The sequence below is a fragment of the Equus caballus genome, chromosome 25, assembly GCF_041296265.1.
Source record: "Equus caballus isolate H_3958 breed thoroughbred chromosome 25, TB-T2T, whole genome shotgun sequence".
NCBI classification, from domain to species: domain Eukaryota; kingdom Metazoa; phylum Chordata; class Mammalia; order Perissodactyla; family Equidae; genus Equus; species Equus caballus.
Genome location: NC_091708.1, coordinates 15,779,232 through 15,805,805, shown reverse-complemented (window position 1 = coordinate 15,805,805; position 26,574 = coordinate 15,779,232). Strand labels below are relative to the sequence as shown.

Sequence of the window (26,574 nt, the reverse complement as noted above, 5' to 3'; positions counted from 1 at the left end):
TCTTGTTCAAAAGTATCCTCTCCAGAGGAGAGGCACATAAGAGGCAATCTAGCATTGGGTATTGCTAGACATTTGCTCATCAATGGTTTATTTTAATTTTGGAGGAAGGCAGCAGCAAGGTCCCAATTCTGTCAGCTGATAGTGTGCCATATCACAGAGTTTGGCATGGAAATTGGTGTAATCACGGTGATTCTTCTAAACTCAGAGCATTGAACAGAACAAAGATTTTTTCCCCCCTCTAATATTAGGTTAAGTTATCCCCAAACATATCTCATTAGGCAGAGGTTATTATATCCCCTAACAATCATAAGACCACTTTGTAATTTGAGTCTTCAGCTGGGAGAGGCTTTTTCCATGTTATCTTTGGAAGGAACGTCCAGCTACGTTAACCACATAAGCTCAGAGCTTGGAGCATTTGAACAGTTTCATTTAGAGAAGCAGACACTGAACGGATACAGCATTTTTGTTCTCATGTTCTCTCTAAATTGAACTAAGATAAGAACAGGCATTAAGCTACTTAGAGATCTGAATTAGAGGAACAATTATTCTAATATGCATGATAGGGGAAAGGCTCTCAGAGCCCATAATCTCCCAATTCTTAAGAAAAACTGTCAGTCTCTGGAAATCCATGCTTGACTGAAGGTTCTGAAAGTCATTGAAGCCTCCTTTTCTCATTTTTATCCTCTAGGATTGATTTTTGTTCCTTTTGAAAATGATTGTTCCATTTTAAAACCTTCTGAACACGGCACAATACATAATCTATATCATTTAGCACTCTAAATACTCTGCCATTATACTAGGGTCCTTATGACTGAGCATGCCTTGTCAATGGAAATTTATTCAATGAAATGTGAAATTACTTTAGAAGACAAATTTAGAGTATTTGATTTTAAGCCGGGCATGTTGAGCTGAAAATGTTCAGGAAGTTAGTTATATTCTTAAGTAGTTAATAATTGTTCAACACAGGGTACCTTTTCATTCTGGACTGCTGCCTCTGTCTTTTGACCTCTTGCAATGGATACCAGAAGGTAGGGAATCCAGTATGTGAAAGATCATTTCAATGGTGTCTTCACATTTCGTGACATCTTTGATGTCAGAACTGTGATAACCAGAGTGTGTAGTCAGGGTGCTGGTCCAAGCCCCATCAACTGACACCTTACACCTGGCATCATCATCTTCTTACAGTTTCCATAAGCAGATTCTGAAAACTGTGAGTATTGCTGTATGAACTAACCCAGGCTTAGCTTAACCCCTTCCTAGGCACAAGTTACTTTGTTTTCTATGAAGGAGGATAGGAACTCTATTCCCTGGGAATGAGGAAAAATATTTCTAGCTCAATATATTGAAGTGGAGATTATAGTCACTCAGCATGTTCAAAAACTGAGAGGTGTGGGAGGTAGACTAGCAATAATCATGCCACTTTAATTCCTAAAGCTATCCCAGTGAGTGCCCTGGGTCTGGAGGACACATTCTCCCACCTGGGAGCCTGTGAGAAATCAGCGCACTAGACTAAGAAGTCCCCAGGGATTATGAACACAGCACAGCTACTGTGTTCCCAGAGCTTCGTATGTGATAGGTGCTCCATGAGTGCCTTTTCAGTAAATGGATGAAAGCCAGAGATGAAGTGCAAGAACCAGACACCAGCCAGATGGGTGTTGACACACAAACCACTGCTCCTACAGCCCACGTTCTCTCAAGGGCCTCAAGACAACCATTAATAACAGGGAATGCTCTGTAAATTGCCATATAGTAAATCTAAACCCCCTAAGAAACTGAAAACTCATTTCCTCAAAAATATCTCTTTAGGTTTCCTTCTGATGGCTGTAAAAGTCCTCTTCTCAGATGTTACAGATGAAGGACAGGTGGATGTAAGTACCCAGGCAGGTCACCTGGAAGTCTGAGAGGGGAGGAGTGAGAGGGAGGTAGAGTTGCCCTGGTGTTGCTGCTTCTTTTTTTTCTCTCTCTCTCATTGGAGAATCTCCTCTGGAGGCCAGATTTATGAATCCAGTTATCTGAAGCATTTGGCTCTAAATGACATAATGTTGGGCTCTCCTCCCTTCTGGGAGCTGCCACCATGGCTTCAGGGAAGAGCCCTGAAGCATCTTGGAGAGTTCTTGTTGCTGCAGCAAAAGCTTCACTGGGCCCCTTTCAGCACAGCTACTGTGGTAATTAATGGCACTCAAGGCCCTAAGTCTTCTCCCCTCCCTGCGCCCATGCTCTCCATCTTGTAGTTCCTCTCACTGAAGAGCGGTGACTTACTTTGGCCAATGAGACGTGTGCAGATGTGGCTACAAGCAGAGGTGTCAAAAGCACGTGTGTGTTCCTGCTTGCTCTTGCACCTCTACCTTTGCCAGGAGAACGTGCCTGGGTTAGCCTGCCAGAGAGATGTATAAGATACATGGAAGAGAGCCAAGTCACTCTAGGTGACAGCCAACTAACCCACGATGTGTGAGCCCCAGGCATTAGCTAGTCATCTCTGAGATCTATGAATGAGCCTAGTCAAGACCAGGAGAACTGCCCAGGAAGGTCTAAACAGCCAACCCACAAACTCCTAAGCTAAAGAAATGCTCACTGTTACATATCACTGTTACAATGATGCTTTGGAGTGCATCACTATTGTGGCCATAGACACCAGACACAGCTACTTTCTTTTGCTGTTGAGGGGTAGTCTGTTCAGTGATTAAGGGACTGGACTCCAGAAGCCGGAGTTCAGGTTCAAGTCCTGCCTCTGTTACTCATTGACCTGGGGGAGTCACTTAACTCTTTATATCTCAGTTTCTTTACCTATGAAACGGAGACAATAGTATCTATCAACCGATAGCTGATGTGAAGACTAAATGAACTAATTACATATGAAGAACTTAGAACAGTCTCTGGCATATAAGTAAGCACTATAAATGTGCTGCCGTCATTTGCTATTATGTTGATTTGTGTTGGCGAAAAGAGGGCCGAGGAGGAATTTGATCCCACACATCCCCGTCTGCCCCTGTCCTAATCAGGGAACATCAGTGGGATTTTTGCAAGGATTTCTCTTTTACTTCCCAGGATGCTGCTGCTTTCTCTGGGTGGGCAAGAGGTTTTTGAAGTTGGCCTCAGTGTCTTCTCTCTTCTTCAGAGTCAATGTGTACCGTATCTGTGGACAGTTATTGACATTTTCGTCATTTGAATGTCATTTTTCCCTAGATTTCAGTGTTTATGCAAACTTTTTCTTATTCTTATGTTGTCTGAAAAACTTTGAAAGGGATACAGGGGGGCGAATAGGAGACTTGTGGTCAAGTAGCTATGTGACCCAGAGGAAAGATAGTATAGTTTCAAATAATCTAATGCAATCTTATTTAGTTTTCCTTTATTGAATGTTCCATTTATTTAGAATAACTTGGCAGATTAATATTCCTTGCCCCTTTCCTCATATTTTGAGTCTCTGGAAACAACATCTGTAAATTGAAAGCTAATTGGGGAAATTCCTTGGTTTACATGCTCTGTTATTTCTCTGGATTATGGGATTACGGACTCTTAGGACCGGAAGGCACTGGAAAGATTATACAGACTCTCTTTTTACAGATGAGGGAAGTGAGGCCCAGACAAGCTAAGTGACTTGTTTAAGGTTCCAGAACAAGTTAGCCAAAGATCCTGGATACGAATACAATGCTCTCTCAAGGCCAGTGGGTTTTTATTTTTTTATTGTTTAATATTTGATATGTTAAAAGAATATATATATATATATATATATAGTGTATGTAGTGTGTATGTAGGTTAGACACATAATAATAAAATAAATACCTGGCCACATCACCCAATTTTAGAAGCAGGACATCATCAATGCCTTAGAGGCTTCCTATGTATGTAGCTCTAATCTCCACATACTATAATCTTGTACATCCCCAGGCAAACACATCCCCCAAAACGTCACCATTTTTCTGAATTTTATATTTTTCAATTCCTTGCACATTTGTATGTTTCCCATAAATAAATATTTAATAAAAATTTTATCCTGCCACAGTTGTGTTTCTCACTCAACATCATATCCTAATATTCACCCACATTTTTGTATGTAAGTGAAGTTCATTCATTTTCACTACTTAAGTTGAGTGTTGTTTTGGGTTTTCTTGTTGTTATTAGGAAAAATGTTATGAACAATCTTGATCATGTCTACTAGCGCATGTATAAAGTTTACAAAGTTTCTCTAGGGTAAGGGCTTAGTATGATGTTTCTGAATTACAGTGTAATATACGTGTTCAACTTTATAAGATAACACCAAATTGCTTTTCAAAGTGGTTTCCATTTTCCTTGCTCATCAGCACGGTTTGAGAATCTCATTCTTCACAATATCAGCAATGCCTGGTGCAGTCAGCCTTCAGTCTAGTAAATACACTACCAGTAAGTAGGTATACTGCAGTCGAACTTGTACTTCCCTAATAACTAATAAGGTTGAGCATATTTTCATAGATTGATTCACCCATTTTGTTTACTATTCTATGAAATGCCTATTTGGTTTTTTTTGCACTTTTCTACTTTTTTGTATTGTCTTTTCTTTTAATTGACTTGAAGTAGATATTAGTAAATTCTGGGCACTAATCTTTTTTTTTTAAAGATTTGTACCTGAGCTAACAACTGTTGCCAATCTTTTTTGTTGTTGTTGTTTTTTCTCCCCAAAGCCCCCCAGTACATCGTTGTATATATGTTTTAGTTGTGGGTCCTTCTAGTTGTGGCATGTGGGATGCCGCCTCAACATGGCCTAATGAGCGGTGCCATGTCTGCACGGAGGATCCGAACCAGCGAAATGCTGGGCCACCGAAGCAGAGTGCGCGAACTTAATCACTCGGCCATGGGGCCACTGGGCACTAATCTTTTATCAGATACATAAGTGGCAAATAAATTTTCCCAGGGATTGATTTATCTTTTTACTTTCTTTATGGCATCTTTTGATGAATACAACTTCTTGGTTTTAATATTTTCTTTAGTATCATTTTCACTACATCAAAGGTATGTTTTATTGTGTCAACAGAGAAAAGAGATTATCTCCAAATTATAGAGATTTGATATGTATAAATAATCTACTACCCTAGTCATTCATATATCTAAAACAATTACTTCATTAGTTATAACCCCTTTAATGGTGATTAATTCAAGCCACATTGGTAGTTGAGAAACATAATTTTCTGCACCTAGTATATCACATAGCTTCCATTTTGTCCCACGATTCAGATTCAATATTTATCAAATTTGCAGCTAATTTTAGTATTCTTATGAAATAAGGCATTGAACTATTTATAGATAACCTATCAGATTGATATGTTAAAATCATCTTAAAAATAATTAAATCAGAAATAAATTGCCTCAGATCACGCAGCTAGTGGGGCAGTTACAGGTTAGTGAAGTGGACGTCGTAGGAAAAATCTGCCTTGTAGTTTAGGAGTTCAGTATAGCTAAGAAAGAGAAGGTTGAGTTTGGTCAGACATGAACTCCAGGACTCGTAAAAGCAAAATTTAAAGATCCCAAGATTAAGCAGACTTGAGTCTAAGGCATGAGAATCTACATGAGAAATCAGTCTGGATGGTTAAAATTCTCAAAAATGAAGTTCTGATGAGAAAGAAGAGGAGGAAATGCTGAGAGAAACTCTTTATATGGGGATCTTTATGATGAGGCCAAATTTGGTAACTGGATGTACAAAAGATGAAAGGAAAGAGAGCTAACAAGACCAACAGAAGACAGTGGATCTCTTTTATAGTGTGTTCAGATGTTTAAAATCCAAAGTAAATGGTAGTTAACAAAAATGCGACGGTTAAATTTGATGCAATGAGATAGAATTATAATGTGATATTGATGGGTGGTCCTGAGAAAGCAGAATTATTAAATATTTATTTGATGTCTATCTTCCCTGCCTAGAGAAAAAAAATCTTTAGATTTAAAAAGTTAGAGTGGCATTGGTCCCAAAGGTAGGGAGTGATCAAAGAAGAGCAAAGTTGCTTTAAATGAGTTCAAATATGCTTTCCAAGAGAAATCACATCCAGGCCACTAAGAAACTTCCAAATGAGAGTTTTAAGGAGGAAGAAAGTTAGAAATTGGCAAACGTAGTTCCAAATTTCAAAAAGGGAAGTATACAGAATTAAAAGCATTACTAACAATGAAGAATAAATGTTACATTTATCTTAGGCATAATTATAGAATGAATGCTATAGGGCAACTTTCCTTGCTCTTAGAAGAGGGAGCACTGATCAAGCTGAGCCAGGATGAGTTCCTAAGTATGGATAGGGTCACGTCAGACTGATCTTATTTCATTCTTTATTGTAGTTACTAGATTGGCATAGCACAGAAATGGGTTATTTGTGGTCTATTTAGATTACATCCAGGAATTTGGCAAAAGGTGACCTTGAGAACCTGATGGTCAAGATAGAATTATGGACTGGATGATAAGTATACTGAATATTGGATGAACTTAAAATGAGTTTATTAACGAATCAGTAGTAATGTTAATGGAGGAATCTAGGGGTGTGCATTCCTCTGTCTTTTGCAAATGAGTTATAAGTCAGCCTTATCAGATATGTGAATGATGTGAACTTTAAAGGGATAGTATACATATTGAAAGACAAAATCAGAATCCAGCAAGTTCTCTATAGTCTGGAATGAATGACTAAATTTAACTTAAAGACATTTCACAGAGGTAATAAACAGAAGCCCTAACAGTTGGATCTAAAATAATTGCTCAAATACCCGGTGGTGGTGATGAGAGGGGCATAAAAGTAATAGGACAGCAAAACTTAAAGACCAAGACCTAAGGGAACAAGCCTGTTCACTCTCAGCTGTTAACTAATTTGTCTTTCTTGGAAACGCTGCTCTCCATTATTTTTTCCTCTTTCTGAATCTTGAACTTCTCCATCTTCACTGCTTCTGAGCACATCTTAAACATTTAAAACAAACAAAAAATAAAACACTCCCTTGATTTTATTACTGCTGTTAGCTACTGCCCAATCTTTTGATTTTCCTGCCCTGCAAATCTACTCAGGGGTTAACTTCATGTGCTCTTCTCAAATTGGTCCCATTTAAGTCATCAATGACCTCCTAATGGAAAAATCCACTAAACACTTTTCAGTCCTAAACTTATCTGATGTCTCTGCAGCATTTGACATTCCCGGTCACTTTTTTTATTCTTGAATTTCTCTCTTCCCTTGGCTTCCTTTCTTTTATGGTTATTTTCCTGGTCTCAGAATTCCATCTGGAGACTCTTTCTTCAACTCTCCTCATGTGCACACCTCCTTCTACCATTAGCTTTGTTCTTTCTTCTCACTGTTTGTGGGGGATTTCATGTATTCCCAGGGTTTCAACTGCCTTTTATATGTTGAAATCTTTATTTCTTACATAAACCCCTTTCTTGAGGTCTAGATTTTACTTTCTACTGAACTTCTCCAATGGCTTCAATTACCACCTATACTTTGATTATTCACAGATATACAATTGTGGCCCAGACCACTCTCTTGAAGTCCAGACTCATATTTCTAAATCTATACTCAACATCTTCCCTTAGATGTTTCTTAGGCATCTCATACTCAAGAATTTCCAAGTTGAACTGCAATGCCTCCTCCTTCCACTTCCTGAAACCCTCTTGCAGTATTTCCTTCTCTGAAAATCCACCACCCTCCATACACTTATTCAAGCCAGAAAATGAAGAGTCGTCCCTGATTATTCCTTCTTTCTTTCTTCTACTCCATATTTAGGCAGACTCAAAATCTGATTGATTCTATCTCCTTAATATCACACTGCCACAAAAGCACTTTTTTAAAAACAGAAGTCTATTGATTTCTTTTTTCTAGAGGATAAATATGCCAATTCCTTAGCATGCCACCCAGGATCCTATGAGCTTGGTCCTCCTTACCTTTCCAATCTCATCTCATAGCTCTTCCCTGCAAGTATCCAACAGACTAATCATACATTTCTACTAAATGTAAGGCAACCTACATATGTCTTGCTAATACCTTTGTACCTATTCATATGTTTTTCCTTTTTCTTCAATTATTCTTTCTTCCATTTCTCTGCGGGATGAATTTCTTTAAATCGTAATTCCTTGTTTTCTCTAAGCAGCATTTGAAACTTTCTCTTCTCTATTCAGATAGAGCCTCATTTTCCTATTATAGTGCACACCACAGAGCAGCAATGAATTGTTTTGCATGACAACCACTAAACTGTGAGCTCCTAAAGTAAGTGACCTGGTTCTGCTTATCTTTAATAAGCTTAGCAGTTAGCTCCTTCAGGGTCTACCTCATATTCTGAGCTGTGGGCTTGCTCTTATCAGGAGGGGCCCCAACCAATGATGGGGCAAAGGAGAGGTAGCCAAGGCCATGTTCTTCTTGGACCATCCCCAGTCAATGGCTAAACAAGATGTGGTCTAAAGGCCTAGCCATTTCTGTCCAACTAGAGACTCCTTAAATGAGCAATGTTTGCTCTAAGTGCCCCACTGGGCTGGCAGAGACTTCTTCTGGTCTGCATCATGGGCTGATGCCTCCACCTACCCAACTCTTTTCATGTGTTACTCCCCACTGAACCTTTTGCACTCTTATTCCTTCTCAGTGTCTGCTTCCTAGAGAATACAACATATACAACTATCTTGCATTATCTTAAGAAAATTATAACAGCAAAGAGCAACTTTTAGGACTTCGTGGCAGAACAAGCCTAGCTATACTCATGTTATATTGGCTCTTGGCTTAAGGTCATTGCTTGCTTTATTATTGTTTAAGTAAATCATGGCAATAGCCTTGGTTATTGGCTACTCAGACAGAAAAATTAAGACTGCAATTAAAGGAGGGGAGGAGAAGTTTACACAGAGAGCACCAGGAGTCTTGATTTTGCATCTGCCTGAAGAGAAGTGGTAGAACTCAGTGGAATGATAAGCATCTCACAAAGATCCAATTGGCCTTGTGAGGCATTTGCTGATTAAAAAACCTCAGTCCAAGTTCACTAATTTCTCAATCTTGTCACAAATCCTCATCTGACATTGCTTGCTTAAGAATATAGGCTGAGCAGGGAGGTCTAACAATTCCCAGGCAATTAGGAAGGAGCCCTAAGATTAGATCTTCTTGGAAACATTCAAATCACACCATTACAGAAACTGAATTTGTCTCCTGCTTCCTTTACTGAATTCAAAGATGGCCATTTTTAAGTGTATTGTGGGAACCAAGAAGAGTGTACTGTGTGTGTGTGTGTGTGTGTGTGTGTGTGTGTATGAGAGAGAGACAGAGAGAAAGAGAAACAATTAGTGCATCATTTGAAAACAGGAATTTTATATCCTACTGACATTCTGTCCTAAGTCTTTGTCCCTTTGGTCTCACATTTATAGAAATATTTGCCTTTTCTCTGACAGTTGACATTATTCTTCCTGGGGAAGATAAGAATGCCAGGAGAAGGACATGATATTTCTGTTTAAATATTTGAAGAACTAAGAGGAATTAGATTTGTTATAGCAAAAGCTATTATAGCAGCCAAAGGGTAAAAACTGGCCCAATATTTGAAAGCTGAACAGAAAAAATCTTGCATGAACTTTTTGTCAGAATTGTCCAGTGATGCAATGTGTTGCTTTGATAGGTGTGTTCTCTATTGCAAGGAAAAACCAAGCAATTACTTAATGGAAACGACATTAGATGGGATTCAAGTAAAATCTGGAGGATTAGGTTTTAAAGTCTCCTTATGCCAGAAATTCTATAAATACTGAAGAAACAGGAAGACAAATATGAAAGTATTTTGAGGGACTTTTCCCATTAACTATAAATATAATGTAACAGGAATTACATTACCATAATCAAATGTTAGTTCTGGTTCTCATTTTGTCAGGTATAAAGCTCTGCTGATACCTTTAAAATTGTTTTTCTAATAAAGCCAGCCAAGCATGAAATAACTTCTAGCTGCTTTAGTAAAGACTAATAGAGGAAATTACACTAATGGGAGGCTAATAAAGCAGACTACGATGACCCTAGAAGCACGTCCTTTTCAGACAAGGCTGGTGAATATCGTGCCTGTGTGAAGGGTTTATGTTCTCATTTTCTAAGGGATTTTGGGAAATTTATCAGTAGGGGGCATTGGTGTTCTATCAGCAGGAGAACTTGACTCAGAGAGTAAGTGCTCTTGGTAATTCTGAGCACTTTAAAATGATCAACAAATCAAAGCAGATAGGCAACTATTTTTCTTAGAAAAATCTGCATAGAAATGTCATCTGTTCTAAATGAAACTTAAGGAAGTAAAAGTACACCATGTACATATTTGTTTTTTCCAAGATAAATGAAAGAAGCTGGAGGCTTTAAAAAATTTTTTTTGAGATAAAAAAATATCGCAGCAGCTGCAAATTCAGCATTCCCAAGTCCTAGGAATTGAGAAGACAGCTGAATTTGCATCATGGTGAACCAGCATCACTAACGCTTACGGCTCCCAGCTAGCTGTAATGAGAGGGAAATTAAACAGTTCTCTCTGTGTTAGAAACCTCTCTAACAACAAGTATTGGTCTGTTTCTCTCTCGCTTTCCACTGGTACAGGCCAAGGCACACAATCCTGAAAGGAATTGGGGGAAAAAAGGAAAATATGTAGATTTGGAATGCACCGTATATGAGTTAAAAGCTGCCTTTCTTCCCTCAAAAGCACACATAAGCCCTGCAATGTGTCATGGACAGAAAGATTATTAAACACCAATAAAAATAAATGCAATTTTTTCCATATCTACCATGACATAAATGTGAGATGGCAGATATAATTACTTATGAAGTATACTTTATAAAAAATTTTTATATTCCAGCTTTCTTGTCCTCTATCCTCAAAAATACTTTTAGCTTTATGTCTTAGAATTCTAGGACTTTAAATTTGAGATCTTATGGAATAACACAAAGGAAGGATACATCAAAACACACATACATACACCTATAGATTTCTCTGATTCGGTTCCATTTGAAGCATGAGAAGACTGCCTAATTCCCACCCATCCTTAATGATCATCCAGATTTTTATCTTCATTCATTGAACACATATCCACGAAGCCCCTTCTAGGTAAGTGGCAGACATGAGCTAGGTACTGGTACTCCTCTATAAAATTCGCCTTGACCCCTGGGGCCATACTCTGAATTCCTGGAACGTGAGCTTCTAATTGGTTCTATTTTTCTCAACTTAATAGGCTCTTATAGTATTTCTCCCGAGTGCTGCCTACAGTAACAGGAAGGAAAATAACACTACTCTATTTACAGCAAGTGAATCAACAGTGAGAAAAGTTCACTTAAAAAATAGAGTACACTTGGATGTTTCTCTAAAATATGGGTTTTATTATTGTGGTGACATAAATAAACCTTAACCTTCTCAGAGGCAAGAATTCCCTGAGTAATAAACTCAAGAAATTTTGACTTTTGTAGTGACATTTTCAAACCAGTTGAACAAATCTGGGAAAAAATTCTCCAGAATCATTTTTCAATTGCAAAGAATTTTGGTTAGACCAAAGCAATCAAAAGCATGATCAAGTAAGACATTTTTAAAAACAATGCAGAATCTCCCACAAGGTCTTTTTCAGAAGTACCTGGGAAAATGAAACTCTTGCAATGGGAGAAATTTGGCTAAATCTCCGTTTCATATATATATGGCTTAACCTTTTGGGGGGCAGAAAGAAACCAAAACTACCAAACAGAGGTTCAATTTATAGCCAGGAGACTGTAGGCTAAAGATGGCTCCCAAGCAAACCATTGCCCTCTTTCAACAAGTGTTCTTTATCAGGGCACCATTTTCTGCCCTTCTCCTAATGGCCATGACAGTGAAAGGATAGGACATCAGGGTTGTAGGGAGAGATGCAGTGAAAGCTTTCCTGAAGAAAAAGCTCTGGCCTTGGAGTTGGACAGTTCCATTCCCTGCTCTGCTGCTAACCAGCTGTGTGAACTAGGGAATGTGACTCAACCTCATGTAGCCTCAGTAAAATGGAGAAAACAATCCCTAATATAACAGAGGAAAAAAACCCAATGCATGAAAAGCAACAGCTTCCTGCCAAGGAAAATTCTAGCCTTTAACAGCTAGGTCTCTTTCCTATTCGTCCTTTTCATTAAATAGATTCAGAATTAGTTAGAAGGCAGAGAGTATAGCAGAATTTACACTGAAAATTCAGAACAAAGAGTGACTAATTAAAAAAAGAAAACTCCTTAAAAAACATGCCTAAGAAAGAGTGGTGTTTTTGTTTTGTTTTGTTTTTGAATTACCAGCCTTTGTGTTTGGTGGTGCTGACTTTTAAGGGAGCTGGTAAATAGCACCCAATCTTACCCACCAAGTGTTTTGAATCAATTAAGAGAGAGAGAGAGAAGGTGTAAGAGAGATCAAGATAGTCCCTCACAGTCCCTTCTAGAAGCTGGGTTAGAGGATGTGGCTGAGATGGATCTGCCAATACTGAACCACAGAATTAGATGGACTGACTTAGTCATAGACAGTGCTAGAAAACCACAGGCCCTCCCCACACAGTAGGAACAGACTAGAACACATGTTTCCTGTGGTACCTGGCTCGCAAGAGGAAGGAAGGAGGAAGGAGCTTAGCCATGCATGCCCAGTTCTTCCAAATTTGCCAATGATGAAACTTATTCCATCCCAGGGAGGGGGGAACTGAAGGGGTGGAGAGAGGCCAGGGTTTGTACCCTCATTGATCTCTCTCCATACGGAAGGAAATACTAGGAGTGGGAAATGTGCTTCTGAGAGCATAAATCATATCAATTTATTCTTCTTCCATGGCATGAATTGGATTTTACAATAACGAAATTTATTATAAGTAACAGAACTCTGCATCCATATCCTTAATGTTTAAACAGAATACAATTCATCACCCTGATGAATACATTCTGGTTTTATTCTGGAAGAGCTTGACTTGAGACATGGTATGTCTGGATTTTCCTTTCCTTCATTAAACCTTTTACTGCATTTACTTTCCAGAGATGACTGGATGGTTTCCAGGGGAGGGAGGGGAGAAGCAGGTAGACATCTGTAATGATCTCTGACAGTGTGACACGGAGCGCTGATTTTTACAGCAGCAACCAAAATTACAGTAATTAGAGAAAATATCCACATCTTTATAAACAGAGTGTTAACTGATTCAAAAGGGACTAATAAGAACGTACAAGAGGAAGTGTACTTTTGCCACTGAGTATTAAACATTAATTAAAGTCAGAAGGCAATAGTCAAATTGCCTCTCCACTTCAGTCACTTGGCAAGGCACAGAAACTGGAGAGGCTTTAGAATCTGCTGACTTTGCTGACCGTGACCCTCCAAATGGGTTCTCTAAATTTATGGTCAGTTTTGATGCTGGATGCTGCTGCCTGTTAAAGATTTTGGTAAGATCTTGTTGCACAAACTGGGAAATGAGAGCTTGCAAATGCACAGCATTTTAGATTTAGCCATCTTATTTTGAGAAAGTATTTTTAAATTCCCTTTTTATTATAAAGATAAGTAAAGGAAACCATATGTGAAATACAGTAAGATCACAATTACAAAGTAAAAGATGCATAGAAAATATAGAAAGGACGTACATCAAATTATTGGTGGTGAATTTCTTTGAATGACTGAACAATGCACGATTTTTTCTTCTTTTTCTTTTCTGCATTTTACATGCATTGCTTTTATAAATGGAAAAAATGAAATAAGTTTTAACTTCTAAAGGTCTACATATTCTCAGGGAAGAGCTAATCAGTGTTTCCCCCAAACTGGCTATAAGGTACTTAGGAGAACTAGCTTTTGTTTCTGTTTCTAAGATCTTGGGGATGTGGCAAATTTGATGAACTGGGAAATAAACACAGATAACATATGAATCTTACACTGTACTTTTTTTTGACCGAATGATTACAGACACACTTTATTTTCCTGTCAATATAAAATTATGCTTAAGAATTAATGTATCATTGTGGCTTTGATCCAGTAACAAACAAGACAAACTTCTGGAAGCAGACCTAATCATTTTTTTCATTCTGAGTTAAGAACTGACTGATTTTGACAGCGCAGGTCATGGAAATGGCCAATTTGGTCATACAAATCTCCTTGGGGGCTGCAGCTCAAAACACTTTATATTGATTCCTAGGTAAGTAATACAGTGACTTGCGGAGACGGATTTTTCCTCGTGATTTGTATTTCAGCTCACATAGTTTGTATTTTATCCCCTGCAAATTTCCATTAACTTTCTAATGTCCCTCCCCAGCCAACTCACTGTCCCCAAAAGTTACTTGGTACCCTGTCCAGTCACCTTCTACCTCTCTACTGAATTGACTATTTTACTCTTTTAAATTATGACTTCCCAGTTCCCGTGTAGCACTTATGGTGAACTTAATTGGTTCTGCTTCTAAATAATCTTATCTCCCCCAATATATCAAATCCCCATGGTCCCACTGGAATCTACTGTCAACATCAACCTCTGTCCAGCTTCTCTTCTTCTTTTGTGTTTAAATTCACTGACTAAATAGACTTTATTTACCCTTTCTACTTCTTTATTTTGTATCTTCTCCACCCCATTCCCTGACATGTTTTATATACTTATTCTTTCTTGACAGCATCATTTTTTTTTTAACACTGCACTTTTAAGTATGATATAGTCTCATCAAACCTCTGAGGGAAATATCACATCCACTTACAGATGAAGAAATGGAAATAACTAAGACCCAAATAAAGGATTTGAACCTAACCCCTTGCTTTCAAAACCCTGCATTTGTATCACTGTACCTCTAACGTGAGTGCCTGGCGTGGGTTGGCATTTGTACCAGACCTCAGGCAGGCAGGCTCATGTTAGCCTGGAAGGGGCCCCTACAGTGGGTATGAGGGTAAGAGAATTTGCAACATGATTTTTCCACCATTTAGATTGGTTTTGCCTACATCCCCTAATAAGCTGCGAGCTCCTTGGTGGAGAACACATGCGGGCACATGCGCGCACGCGCACTTCCTCCTAGCACAAAGTGCCCCAAACATACTAGACACTCCCCTTGAATTGACCTAAGTTGAAAGCAAAAACAGCAACAGAATTAAAAATCTGGAAACCTCACACCTTCTAAATAACTTTGGGCTCTCCTGTTTTCTTTATGTCAAATGAAGAATGCATAGGTTTGGGGGGTTTGTTTTGCTTCACTTTTTTTTAAAATTTCACAATGAAATTATGTGTGGCCTGAGCTGCTGACCCACAATTTGCTCTGAAACTCTTCTGAGGGAAAATGCTACAGGAAAGCCACAGCTCAGACTGCAGCAGTAGACAGATGTACTGATGGTCTCCTAGTGCCTGTGTTCCTGCTGGTTCCTGGGGATACACTGAAGAATACGGCGCAGATCCTACACGTAATGAGCTCACAGTCTAGCAGAGGAGAGAGTCCTATACATGAATAATTACAATGCAGAGGGTCACATGCAATTACAGATGCATTTCCAAGAGACGGTAGAGCCCAGAGGAGGGTGAGTCTGGTCAGGAAAGACTTTACAGTGCAGACAAAGCCTGTACCACACCATAAACCTTTCCAGAACAAATCATTAGTCTTGAAGTTGAGCCTTTTTATACACTTAAAAAATGTTGCTAGGATTCCAGTTGTTGAGGCAAATGTAATACTCATGCTTTGATATAATTTTTAACACAAATGTAGCAGGTAAAAATCTTGCCTATAAACTAGGGTGTTAAAAAAATCCCATTTCTTTGTTTTGTAAAGTCAATTTATATCTGAGTTTGAGCCACGATCACACTGGGCCACAGGAAATTTATTCTTTCATAACTATTGGAACTCTCCCACAGGATCTTACCAGCGCATCCAAGAGGCCCTCGGGCTGTTGGTCTACACTGGGCAGCCCTGAAGCCCTCGGTATCCAGCTCACACAGTTCCTTCAAGTGCCAATGGCTCGGCTGCTTCTGTGCCACAGTTAGGGCACAGGTGTCTTTGCTAGGGCTTGGAGCCCCAGGGCTCAAGGTCCAGCCTCCTTGGGGGCCCCATGTGGTCATCACCTTTGAGGTCTTGTCACCTCACATAAGTTCTGCCACCCAGTAGGACATATGTCCCATTAATTGAAAGACCCACCTATTTTGTTCCTCTTTTCTAGCCTTGGGGAATATCCTCCTTCTCTCTCTCCTGGCCTTCAAAGACACCCCCTTTCTCCCCCTGGCCCTCCAGGTCTCCTAGCATAACCACTTTAAGGAGTATAAGCTTTGATAAAAGACATGAAAAGCCAGGACGTTGAAGTAGCTTCAGCTGTTCTTCCTGGCATATATCCCTGTGATTAAAAAAGCACACTGAGCCCCTGGCTACTTGCTTGGTGTTGAAATGGAACGGGGTGGGTGAGGGAGGAAATAAACACGTATGCACGCATGCACACATTAATATCCAGAATATCGTTCTGCCACATAAGCAACATGTTGTCCAGGAAATTCACCTTTAGGCAAAGCTACCACGACACCTGCCCAGAGTGCAAGTGGTTGAACCTCAGGAGAGAGTAAATACAGGAACTGAGATTATAAAAGATGAAAAGAAGCCTTGGGCTCTTTGGTCCTGTAGAAAGAACAGTGAACTGGGAGTCAGGAGACATGGGGTTGGGTCTTAGTTCTCTGATTAAATTTACTGTGACTCTGGACAAGTGGCTTTAATCTCTCTGTGCCTCAGTTTCCCCAGCTGCAAAATAAGTGGTATTGATGGATTGATCCTAAAGGCCTTCCAAGTCCCAAAATTTGTATCTGGTTTGGTGTAACAGGAGTAGATCTATTATTTTTTACAAAAGCACCTCAATAATCACCAAATCATTGTCTCTCATATTTGGTACTTTCGAGTTATATTGTTTGGCTAGACAGGCACAGGGGACAATGGGGGAGTGACGCTAAGTGGGGGTGTATGAACCCTCCGAAGGCAAATGTAGCACAGAAGTAAGCATGGGGTGTGACAGGTAGTGTCAGAAGTATCTCACTCCCACTGACTGCTCTGGGCCTTTCTATTATTGCTCATTCCCAGCTATCTTCACTGCATACTCCTTCTTCATGTTCATCTGTACAGGCAAATTTTGCAATTGGAATGAGAAGTTCTGGAAATCTGGGAGTTTATGGGTGAATCCTTGTATGGTAGTGGTCTGGCTCTTACTCTGGGTGAGCTGTGTGGGACCAGAATGAGCCCATCAGCTTGCACAGCGAGGTGAGGCACGGCCCTTGTTAAATCTGTCTGTGGTGCCTTCTATTTTCAGGAAGCTGTGGTGTGAGCAATGACAATATTTCATTCCACAAATGGCCCATAAGAAACATTAAAGATGTCATGTGCTCTAAAAGAATTGGTTTAATGATTCTTTTCACTTAAGGAGGAATTACTGGTAAAATTCATTCCTCAGATGACTCCAAATGACAGATTCCTGAACAGGCACAAATTCAGGCCCAATATGCTAACATAGTCTTTACACCTGCCAATCTTCTACATGGTGTCTATAAGCGCCAACCCTAGGCCAGTTACAGGCACTTGGAAAGAGCACATTACATTTTCTCTCCCAAGTAAAACTGCCACCAGGATGCCTTCTTTAAAAGGAAGAACTAAAACATACTCCCTCAAACACTTAATGACAGAGGCCTGAACATCAGTAACTTTAGGTTCAATAAGAAGGGGGAAAAATCAATACCAAAATGGAAACGTTTAATTATGTTCCCTATTATGAACTGAAATGAGTGTTCAAAATTCAATAGTGAATTGTATCTTTTTGGATACGGCCATGGAATCCTCACTATTTTCCTGGCAGAACATTTTTAACCATTGTTAGTGTGCAATCATCAACAACAGCAAAGACACCACTGGATTTCTAGAGAAAATTCTCTTTGCAGAATCGTTCCATTTTACTCAGCTTCTTACATTGTCAACTGTCAGAGGCTAAAGCACAATGGAATCTTTTTATTAGTCTTCACAAAAGCTCTTCTAGGGAGGCGAGAGAATTTGTTATTCCGCCTTTATAAGATGGGGGTGATTTAGACCCAGATATCAAGCGAGCGTTTCCAACACATTAATAGGACCAGGAGAGGAATTCGGACAGTGGTTGCATTTTGTTACACAACTTGTTGAAAATTTTTAAAAATACAGTCTAAAAACTGACTATTTGGTTTCTACAATGAAGAAGTACCGGTTTGACTAGATACATTTAGACATTATATGTTTCACATATAATTTTCTTTAAATTGATGGAACTAATTGGGTGTTTTATTTTACACTAGAATGTCATTTCATCATTTCCCAGAGGAGCTCGTTACCTCAAAATATAGCATAATTTTCCCAAACCATGTCTTAAACGCATTCCCTGATGCTCTCAGGTTGCAGGTCAGGCGGAAAATAGTCTGTGGCCTCCTTATACCACCACTAGTCTGGATGGACAACCCAAAGGCTGAAGGCCCTGTGCTTTACTTAGAACTTATCATCATAGCGCCTTATTGGCTGCGGGTGAATTAGTGAAAGGATTTAATTCTCATTGGGAGGGGATGTCTCAGAATATGATGAATGGTCTCATGAAGGTTCTAGAAGTTCTATTTTCTGGATGTCGTGACCAGCCTATTATATACCAGGTAACACGATCCCATGCAAATTCAGGAGAGACTTGCCCCCAGTAGCTGGCGTCCTCCATAGCTGTTGGCTTTTATATTGTTCTAGTACTTGTCATTCTGAGAATATCTTAGATGTTTCAGAGGCAGAAACATGGTGTTCTCTTCAAGGACCATGGCTTTTAAACCTTGGATGGTAGTGAAATGTTGTTTTCAGACACACTCTTACACAGGGCTCCAGTATTAGAAGCACTGTAGTGCAGGCGCCTGGGAGAAGGGGCGGAGGGAGGAAACACACAGGCTTCCGCCTGCCCACACCGGTTGCCATCTTTGAGACTCTCTCTGAAGCCTAGTTCTCTGCAGAACCTAATTGAGGGCTCTTGCTCTAGGCTACCTACAGAACAAGCCAAATCACACACAATTGCCCATATTCTCTGAGATCTGTAATGGAGAAACTGCTACTCATGTTGGTGCCATCCTACTGCATATTATGGATCATGGGCAAAGGAATGAGTTTAACTCACAATCCTTCAAAAGTTTACGTAAGTTTAGGGTGCAGGTATAAAGTATATGGAGACTGAGTTGGATAATGGCTGGTTTGTTGCATTTTGATGTAGCTAAAAGCCATATTCTTGCCGGAGCTGAAAAAATCCACCTAATACCCTATTAGATGAAGCGCACACAAATTTTATGGCTACGTTGGCTTCTCAAGGTAACCCCGGAATGAGCAAATGCTCTTTCTGTTTGTTCTATTCCAGATTGCAGAGGTTGAATGTTAGCAGAACCCATTCTCATGTTTATTGGTGTACTATCTTTCTCTAACAGCAATTCCCTGAGGGCATCCCAACCTGGGGGCACAGCTGAAACACTGCCTAATGGGACTGTCGTAGATGCTGCTGGCCTGCCCCCTTTCTCAAGTGCTGCTTTGGTTACCACATCACTGCAAGGTGGCCCCAGCTGCTGCTAATTTCTCTGGGGACTTGATGTCGCTGCCTAAAGAAGTCATGCACTACACCTCTGCTGAAGAAATTGCTCCCCATTGCTGTAGATGCTCTTGTTATTATATGTTGATGCTGATTTCCTAGGCACTGTCTGCACCACTAGGATGGCTAAGGATTCTCTCATTACACCAGGCTTTTATCTTTCCTACTTTCTTTCTCTCTTCCATTCATTTATTCCTAGGGAAAAGGGGAAACACTTTGCATTCACTCTTATGCAAGCCATGTTGAGCATAGTTCTTGATAAATAGTAGATTTTCAGTAAATATATATTCATTGATTGATCTTCTTCTGGAGGGTTCACTTTTGTTGATAAAAAGCACAGGCTTTAGAATGAAAAACATGTTAGTTTGAATCCATGTTCTGCTTCTTATAGGTGGTATGACTTTGGGCAAGATACTTCACCTCTCTGAGCTTCCATTTCTGCCTCTTTAAAGTATAATAACAATACTCACCTCCCAGGGTGGCTATAGGAAGATATGACACAGTGTATGTGATTTCCCTGGTATACAGTAGGTGCTCAAGAACAGTAAGTCCCTTTCCTTTGCACTCAAAGAATGAAGTGCTACCCTACTTGCAGTGAGGACAGTCTGGCACTGAAGTCCAGATGACTGAGAGAGCTTCTGCTTGAAGGATAGGGACTGATGGGGAGGTCTCTCCAAGAGGCAGTGGGCTGGCCGCTAACCTAGCCCTGTCCTAGGCTAAGATCTCCTCCATGGGTGTTGGTTCACCACACTGGTCTACTGGCTATACCTGGGCACTTGTCAAGGAGTTTCCAGCAATGCCAGGTAAAGGATACAGCTCTATGATAAAAGCTGTGTGATAGAAAGAGGTGGGTTGTTAGATAAGGGAAACTACCAACTGTAGGAGGCAGATTAACGGAATTGGCATAGAAGCATATTATTTGGCTCTCCCTAGCGTCCATTCTCCCACCTTCTAGGATCATATTCCTAACTTATCTTGAGAAACCACTTCTCTTCAATTTTGATCTATGATTTGAAGGCAACTGACTCTACCCATAGTCCAGAGTTGAGCCTTGATTAGCTAAAGCAAATCACACATCTGACCCTCTGGCTGCAATGACTGGTTCAGGCATGAGCCTATGACTCAATGAGAGTCAAATGACATATTGTCTGGGGCTTAAGAGAAAAAGGAGTTGACTCTCTCTCTCTTTTGTGGGGCTACCACAAAAGAGTCTTTCTTTTTTTGGATGGTATAATGTGAAGCTGTTAGGCTTGAACTACTACTATAAAGGGAGAGCCTAGATCTGCTGGCCCACAGTGTGAATCCTGAGGATGAAGTTGGCATTAAGAAAGGCAACCGAAAGATGGAGGGGAAAAAGTCCTTGGTGAAAGTCTTTGAACCCCTGGATGAAGCCTTACCTGAAGCCAGAGCTATAGCTGGACTTTCCAGTTATGTGAACCAATCAGTATGAAATCTGTTTTACAAAGCTTCAGCTGAGAGACCCAATATGCTTGTGGAAAGGAAAACTCTGTGAATCTAACTACCCTCAAAGATAAATTACTTACCATTTAATTAGGAGGCAGAATTTTAAGAAAATTATTTGTTCAAAAGGATATTTTGTACTTTAATAATGCAATGCCAGCTGAACTGATATAGCTCTTTGATGTTTTTCTTTGCTGCTTTACTGCTCCATATGCAATATGTATATTGTTATGAACTGAAGGTTTGTGTCCCTCCTAAATTCATATGTTGAAATCCTAACCCCCAAATATGATGGTATTAGGAGGTAGGGCCTTTGGAAGGTGATTAGGTCAAGAGGATGGAGCCCTCCTGAATGGGATTAGTGACCTTATAAAAAAGACCCCCGAGTTCTTTCGCTTCTTCTGCCATGTGAGGACACAGGGAGAAGACAAGCCATCTACGAACCAGGAAGTGGACCCCTCAGACACCAAACCTGCCAGCGCCTTGATCGTGGACTTCCCAGTCCCAAGAAGTGTGAGAATGAATGTTTTTTGTTTAAGTCACCCAGTCTGTGGTATTTTTGTCATAGCAGCCCAAACTAAGAACTATATGGTTAAATACTACTCTGGTTTGCGCTGTCAAGTAGTAGAAAAAAAGATAAGAGCTGTAGTTAGAGGATCTATATTCAAATCCAGATATTACCATTTATTAACTGTGTAACATTTCGAAAACAGAACCTCAATTTCCTCACTTGAAAAATAGATTTAATAATAACTCCTTTTTAAATTACAAATGAATAACAATACTTAAATCACTGTGCTCATTTAAATGGCAGTTTTTACATAAGAGTAACGAGGAGGTTGTACAAAAGCACCATGTGGAAGAGTGGTTCTTAAATAGGAGCTGTTTTGCCCCCAGTGGACATTTGGCAATGTCTAGAAACCTTTTTGGCTGTCATAACTGGAGGGGTGCTGCAGTTGGCATTTGGGGGGTAGAGGCCAGAGATGCTGCTAAACGTCCTACAATTCACAGCACAGAACCCACAGCAAAAAATCATCCAGTCCAGAAAGTCATGAGTGCCAAGTTTAGGGAACTCAGATCTGCAAGACATGTCCATTGATGTCAGTGGAGCGCTCAAATTGGAGTTGCATTATTTCTGCCTAAACACTAAGGGGAAATGAAGGAGGGAAAAATGGCACAATGAGCAAGTACATGAGATGGTAGAACCAAGAGGGAAAATGGAGGGATTCCCCACCCCTGTGCCAAGGCAGGGAGATGAGAGCTCAGCTGAGGATATGTGGAGATTATGGAGCACAGGAGAGTGCAAACTTGAGTGCCCAGCTAGGGCTCCTGACAGTGCTACAGTCAGAGGATAAATGTCCCTCCCAGTGGGTACAGGGCATGACACAGCTCTAGACTGGAGTGCTCCCTGCATCTGTAAGTATTGTGAGGTGGAGCACAGTGAAAGTGAGAAATTGGAGTCAGGAGGAATAGGATATCTTAATTTCATTAACCAGCTACTGACCTCTAGATTCTATATTGTTTTATACTCCTAAAACATGATATGATATGATATCATATTATACTGTATTATGTTGTATTATATTATGTGTGTGCATATGCTGAGGGTGTTTGCAAATTCTCGCATGGTGGGGAAACAAAATACTGCCTACTTCAGTCTAACAGATATTCCCAGGTGTAACTCAGAGAAGAAGATGGGACAGTCCTATAAATCATAATCTGGCTCTTTGTGGCAACGATAATCACCATGAGGTTGCAAAATATGTCTAGATTTCTGCATCGAATGCTTCTTTTCTCATGAAGGTTCTTGGCACCAAATGGCTGGAGTGAATTCAGTGATATGTACCGAACCCCCAAGACCTGGGCAGAGCTGCTGAGAGTAACCCACTGGGAACTCCTCCAGACCATCCAGCTACGTGGTATCTGGAAGCCCCATTCACCTACAGTGAGAGGTGAGGTCAAGGACAAGGACCAAGCATGAATAGCAAAGCTTCCTGGCAGTACTGCGACGCTGTGGTTCTCTACCCCTTTCACGATGGGGGAGAAGCTGGGTGGAGGGGACTGTTCACGACGTGACTGGTTTAATAATCACGCTTTTCTCTGCTCCTCTGCTGACTTAATCAGCTTTCTAAAGGACACATAGATGTTTGCATGTGTGTGTATCCGGTGGCAGCTTTAATTATCATCACCCATTACCCTTCCCTTTGCTCATTCTAATTGTCTTTGTAACTTTCCTTAGCAACTTATGTTAAGACATTTCAACACTTCTTTCTCTTTTCTATTGGTGAAATCTTTTAAGAGTCTTTTTATTATCCTTGCTTTAATAGTTTTAGTTTGCTACCTGCTGAGATTGCTGTAGTTTTAATCATTACATTTTAAAAGACAGCTGTTACAAGATTCTTTAACTGCACAAATAACACCATAACAACTGAACTAAGAATGAAATAAACTTTTAATTTCCCATGCTTTGCTAATAATAATAATAGCTAACATTTGAAAACTTAGCATGTGCACTGTGTTATACCATATATATTTTTTCACTTAAGCCTCAGAACATTCTTATGAGATAGGAAGTATAATGTTATTTACATCTATTTTGCAGAAATGAAAATTGAGTCTTAGAGAAGTTAAGTGACTTGCCCATGGTCATGCCAGATGATGTCTTTTGTCCTGCCAAACTGGACAGGGCCAGGACTCCAGCTCAGGACTAGACTGACGCCAGAGTTGGAACTCAAAGATTGTGCTTCCGGTTGCTTCTTCATTTCTTCCCAGCATTTATCATTATGCATACATCATTTTTACATTTCTGCAAACATGGCACTGACAGACTTTGTCTGCTCTTTTCACTAAACAGAATACTGAAATACTTTCCAAGTTGCTATATTATATCCACAAGGTGGGTTATTTTTATTGTTAGTGTATTCTTTCATAAAATCTATAGATGACACTTGTCTTGAGCATGCTTGCACTGTAGCATATTTATATAGTTTTCAGTTTTTCATCCTTTAACAATAAATCTCTAGTGAACATCTTCATGCATGTATTTTCTAATTTTGACCTATTTCTTGGGATAAATTCCTAGGAGTGAAGATACTGAGTGAAATGGTAGGTGCTTTTTTATAAATCTTTCAACATTTTCTTCAAAAACTTTCCAAGTTATGCCCATGTGAGAGTTTCTTGAGGCCTCTCAGTTTATCATGATATTATCAGTATAGAAATTCATCATTATTTTAAGTTTGCATTAATTCGACAGCTGTCTTCTGTTAATAGGCATTTTTTATTAAATTATTGAGGTAGGACATTGATTTATATATGGTTCTTTTTTACCAATTTCTATAAGCTTTCTGTATAGTACAGACAAGGGCAAACTATGGCTCATGGGCCAAATCTGGCCTACTGCCTGTTCTTATAAATAAAGTTTTATTGGAACACAGCCACAGTCATTCATTTATGTATTGTCTATGGCTGCTTTCATGCTACAACTGCAGAGTTGAGTAGTTTCAACAGAGACCCTGAAGCCCGCAAATAGAACCAGCTACATAATTTGCAGGGTTCAGTAAAAAAATGAAAATGTGGAGTTCTTTGTCAAAAGATCAAGAATTTCAAAATGGCAACAACAGAGCATTAAAGCAAGTGAAGGTCACATGCCCATAGCTGACACTGCCCACAAAGCCTAAAACATTATCTAGCCCTTTACTGAAAAAGTTTGCTGACCCTTGCCTAAATGCTATAACAGGTTCAAATACTTTTCCTTGTCTGTAATTTTCATTTTTTAAAAAAAATTATGTCATTTATGTCAAAACATTGAGGTTTGTCTTTATATGCAACAGAATCTTTAGATACTTTCCTTCAACAATCACTGCCCTAAAGATCAGATGGTTAAATCTAATTTCTACAAGTTTCTTTTAATGCTATGATTTCTTATATTTAATTCTATTCATAACATTAATTTTTAAAAAAATTTTTTTAATTGCAGTAACATTGGATTATAACATTATATAGCTTTCAGATGTACATCGTAAAATATTTCGAATTCTGTGTAGATTACATCATGTTCACCACCCAAAAACTAATTATAGTCCATCGCTTCACATGTGAGCCTAATCACCCCTTTTGCCCTCCTCCCTTCCCCTATGGTAATCACCAATCCAATCTCCATTGCTATGTGCCTGTTTGTCATTGTTTTTATGTTCTACTTATGAGTGAGATCATACGGTATTTGGTATTTGACTTTCTCCCTCTGACTAATTTCACTCAGCATAATACCCTCAAGGACCATCCATGTTGTCACAAATGGCCAGATTTCATAACTTCTTACGGCTGAGTAGTATTCCGTTGTGTATAAATACATCTTCTTTATCCATTCATCCCTTGATGGGCACCTAGGTTGCTTCCAAGTCTTGGCTATTGTGTATAATGCTGCAATGAACATAGCGGTGCATGTATCTTTATGCCTTTGCATTTTCAAGTTCTTTGGATAAATACCCAGTCGTGGGATGGCTGAATCATATGGTAGATCTATTCCTAATTTTCAGAGGATACTCCATACTCCTTTCCATAGTGGCTGCACCAGTTTATACTCCCACCAGCAGTGTACAAGGGTTCCCTTCTCGCCACATCCTCTCCAACACTTGTTGTTTCCTGTCTTGTTAATTATAGCCATTCTGACCAGAGTGAGGCGATATCTCATTGTAGTTTTGATTTGCATTTCCCTGATAGCTAATGATGTTGAGCATCTTTTCATATGCCTGTTGGCCATCCATATATCTTCTTTGGAGAAACCTCTGTTCAGATCTTTTGCCCATTTTTTAATTGGGTTGTTGGTTTTTTTGTTGTTGAGCTGTATGAGTTCTTTGTATATTTTGGATTTAACCCTTATGTGATATATGGTTTGCAAACATCTTCTCCCAGTTGTTAGGTTGTATTTTCGTTTTGTTGATGGTTTCCTTTGCTGTGCAGAAGATTTTTAATTTGCTGTAGTCCCATTTGTTCATTTTTTTCTTTTGTTTCCCTTGCCGGGTCAGACATGGGACTTGAAAATATGCTGCTAAGACCAATGTCAAAGAGTGTACTGCCTATTTTCTTCTGGAAGTTTCATGGTTTCCGGTCTTACATTCAAGTCTTTAATCCATTTTGAGTTGATTTTTGTGCATGGTGTAAGGGAATGGTCCACTTTCATTCTTTTGCATGTGGCTGTCCAGTTTTTGCAACACCATTTATTGAAGAGACTCTCCTTTCTCCATCGTATGCTCTTGGCTCCCTTGTCGAATATTAGCTGTCCATAAATGTGTAGGTTTATTTCTGGGCTCTTGATTCTCTTCCATTGGTCTGTGTGTCTGTTTTTGTGCCAGTACCATGCTGTTTTGGTTACTATGGCTTTGTAGTATATTTTGAAGTTAGGGAGTGTGATACCTCCACCTTTGTTCTTCTTTCTCAGGAATCCTTTGGCTATTCGGGGTCTTTTGTTGTTCCACATAAATTTTAGGATTCTTTGTTCTATTTCTGTGAAAAATGTTATTGGAACTTTGAGAGGGATTGTGTTGAATCTATAGATTGCTTTAGGAAGTATGGACATTTTAAACGATGTTAATTCTTCCAATCCAAGAGCACGGAATATCTTTCCATTTCTTTGTG

General features: G+C 39.5%; 1 protein-coding gene and 1 long non-coding RNA gene across 6 annotated transcripts in view; one reads left to right on the top strand and one right to left on the bottom strand.

Moving 5' to 3' along the window:
- PLPPR1 (phospholipid phosphatase related 1) overlaps positions 1 to 26,574 on the bottom strand; it is a 263,835-nt gene that overhangs the window by 62,787 nt on the left and 174,474 nt on the right. The gene's annotated exons all lie outside the window — the stretch shown is intronic.
- Positions 1 to 26,574, top strand: part of LOC138920713 (uncharacterized) — a 37,742-nt gene that overhangs the window by 8,039 nt on the left and 3,129 nt on the right. The window contains exons 2-4 of the long non-coding RNA XR_011432405.1: positions 1,807 to 1,868; positions 22,744 to 22,892; positions 23,543 to 23,836. This is a non-coding gene — a long non-coding RNA (uncharacterized lncRNA). The remainder of the gene's footprint in view (positions 1 to 1,806; positions 1,869 to 22,743; positions 22,893 to 23,542; positions 23,837 to 26,574) is intronic.